Source organism: Asparagus officinalis, chromosome 8 (assembly GCF_001876935.1).
Source record: "Asparagus officinalis chromosome 8, Aspof.V1, whole genome shotgun sequence".
NCBI classification, from domain to species: Eukaryota; Viridiplantae; Streptophyta; class Magnoliopsida; order Asparagales; family Asparagaceae; genus Asparagus; species Asparagus officinalis.
Genome location: NC_033801.1, coordinates 17,241,480 through 17,245,141, shown reverse-complemented (window position 1 = coordinate 17,245,141; position 3,662 = coordinate 17,241,480).

Genomic DNA, 3,662 nt, shown 5'->3' with positions numbered 1-3,662 from the left:
AAAGATCCGGTCTTTTTGTAAGATCCGGTTACAACGAAAATCAAATAAAAATAAACAAAGATTACAACTTTTCTCCTTTTGTGTCGAACGAATCGCGAGCTCCTGTTTTGCGGTCGCTCGCTTTGTGGGTTCTTTGCCTGCGCCGGGGTTTATCCGTGGACTACCGCGAGATCTAGATCCGGTCGGATCTAGGCAGTACGACGGGTATTATTTCACCAAGGAAATAATAGCCGAGGGTACTATTTCGCTAAGGAAATAGTAGCCTTTAATTCTCGGGATCAAAGACCAAGCTTTGATCCGGAGTACGCCTGCGTAGATCTGAGATCCGGTCCTCTCGAACTCTTGCCTTATTTGGCGTTGACGATCGCCGAGCACCAGATCTGGATGAGCAAGTCCTCGAAGTCCTAAAGTTTGAATCTTTTTTAGATCTGAGTCTTCAATCCAGCAGGGCTTCGCCTCCAAAAAATCCAACCTTTAAAAAAAAATTTAAATGTAATCTAAAACTAATTTGAATTTGCAGGTTATTTGGATCGACATGAAACCAAGCTTGACTTGAGAAGGTATACTGTTGTAAAAGTAAAAAACACTTGAAGAAATAGCGTTATAAAAGAAGGATGAATAATTAAAGTCAATAAGCCAAGATGATTATATCCGGACTTGACTCGTTGATCTGATTTGGTAGTAGATCTGATTCCTGATTTGGCAGTAAATCCACTTCTGAGTTCGAGTCCGAAACTGATCTTGATTCGATCGTGATTCGTCCGAGTCTGCCCTTGGTTGGATGACTCGTTGACTCTTCGAACCCTTGGCTTGATTCCACACGCGAATGGATGTATTCCGTTGCTTGCGTGCGATTCGTCAACCTCGTCGCCTCGTTGGTTCGTCGGTTTGTGCCGAGCTGTGTTAAGGGACCTATAAGCAATTTTATATGCCTACAGTCCAGTACTTATTTCTCCTCAGTCTAATACATCGTGGGCTTGTTCACGTTCTGATTCCCTGGTATTTTGGGAAGCGGGGCGTGACAATAACCTACACTACAAGAAATTACATCTTTAACGAAGGGATTTCCCTTCGTTAAAGAGCTAAAAACCTTCGTTATTGTATGCTAACGACGGGAAAAAATCCCTTCGTCACCCGTCGTTGAAGCCCTCTTCGCTAAAGGGTCACGAAGGGATATACTACCCGTCGTTATAGAGTCTATAACGACGGAACACATTACCATCGTTAATATTTACGACGGTAATTATCACCGTCGTTACTATCAGTGACGGGGATATTTTCCCGTCGTTACCATCAGTGACGGGATATTTTCCCATCGTTACCATTAGTTACGGGGATATTTTCCCGTCGTTACCATTAGTTACGGGGATATTTTTCCGTCGTTGAAGACTAATTAATGACGGTTGGATACCGTCGTAAAAGTTCTCATAATGAATAATTAGTAACTCATTAACAATGGTGCTTTCCCTTCGTTGATGAACAAAATACGGTTTATAAAACCGTCATTGTAGACTACAAATTTTTAATATACATTAATAATAATTTTTTCATTCATAGGCAATTATCATATTATTCTCAACCTGACACTAAGATTCACAACACAAATATATTAAAAATACCCAATAATGAATAAAATAGAAAATAAAAATTCCATTCATTAATAACATCAATAAATAAAATTCCACCATCCTCAAATATTCAATACTAATAACAAGAGTTAATATCATAATTGTTCCAAAAAAATACATGAAACTATCTATAACAAATTAAAATAAAAGTTCGGGAAAGACACATTCTTTCATCTCTAATCATCGTCAAAAGAAGACTCGAGCTACCCCACTCTCCTAATCTTGCATGGATAACCTGAAAATTTTTAAAAAAATCACATAATTAAGATATATCAATTAAGCAAATATTATCTTATTAAGTAAAATTCACAACCAAGAGGACACATTCATATCCAACGCATATTTGATACTTGCACATTTGGATACTTTGCTAGATAGTCCTAGTAGTATCCTAAAATTATATTAATATTCAAAAAACCGTTAGTTACAAATGCTAGCTTGTCCTTACTTTCGATTTTTCTAGCATCTTGCATTTATCACCCTTAATAAATCACTGTTTGTAGGAAGCATTAACTGTTAATATCTTAGATGACAAATTGTCCCCATTCCTATTCACAAAAACTGTGTGATTGTGATGAGAAAAAGCAGAAGTAACTAAAACATTTTACACAATCACTACTGAAACCAAAATCATTTAGAAGCATGTGCTCTTGATTCTTCAGTTGTTCATCTAACATATCGGGTGCCTTTCTCCAATTTTTTTGTATAAAGAGACATAATACACACTAGAAATATGTGACAAAACTATGAGCATGGTCTGATATTTTATTGTAACATAGAGATTGATGAAATAATGCACTACACATGAATATACCAGTTAACTATAAGATGAGACCCTTTCCAGATTATATGGAGTAATCCAAATACAAAGAAAGTACTAAAACATACCCTTGGAATCTGAACCCCAATGTGCAAGACCACAGTTCACATAATCCTTCAGAATATTAAATCTCTCCCACGAACTAATAATGTCCCAATGCCGTTGTTCCTTAATTTCAGTAAATATCCACGGCTGCCCATGGGTTAGTAATAGTCATTTAATTGCAAGAAATAATAGAGACCTCAATTCATTGTCTTCTCATTTGCATAGCATTCTACAAGTACCAAAGACTGCTCAGCATAAATTATAAAGAAAAAACACTTCACCAAAAACAGAGAATGAGATATGATCTTGGAACCTCACTTGTTTGAGACATTTAAAGAAATGGCGTCGTATCTCTCTTTGTAAGTCTACTGGCAAGTTTGCAAGTAGCTCTTCCTCATCTACACCTCGAGTTGCAGCCCGACTAAATCTTTATGCTTGCCTCACCTGCCTGAATAATTCAATTCAAAACAAAAAAATGATAAGAAATACTCGTAACCACCAACCACATACTATAGCTACCACTTGTAATCAGTAACCAATAATCAAAATAGCTTGAACCAGGCATTAAAAATAGAACAATTTCATGTGTATATACCGGTGTAGTTGTAGACAGGACACGCTCCACACCATGATATTTACTTACGGCGCTATATTCTACCATTAGTCATTGAAATAGCTCCCAATATAGGTTCAGATTTCAAATTTGAATCAAGAACCAGCTTTGCAAGAAAATGCTGAAACCCAATGATCTAGTACGAAAAACAGTTTAAATTAATATTAAGAACGATTTTCAACATAAAACCCCTATTCATTAACTCCAAATCAAGTACCCAAGCAGCAAAATCATAAATTGAAGCTAGGGTTTAAGGCCTCAAACAAAAATCCAAAAAAATTCAAAACCTAGGGCATCGACTTTCTCACGTGACTCGCAACAATCCTCGGCATCACTCTCGAAGTCCTCCAATCAATTTGCTCCAAGACCAATTTGAGATCGCCGATGAGGAAGGGAGGCGGGAGGAAAAGGGAGAGGGCGACGCTGGCAGTGGAGGTGGTGGGGGGGGATGAGGGGATCTCGACCCCGTTTTGGGGAGCAGGCGGTGTGGAGATGAGAGAGAGAGAGATTTGGGGATTTGGGGGGGGGGGGGGGGGAAAGAAAAAAAAAGGGGGGG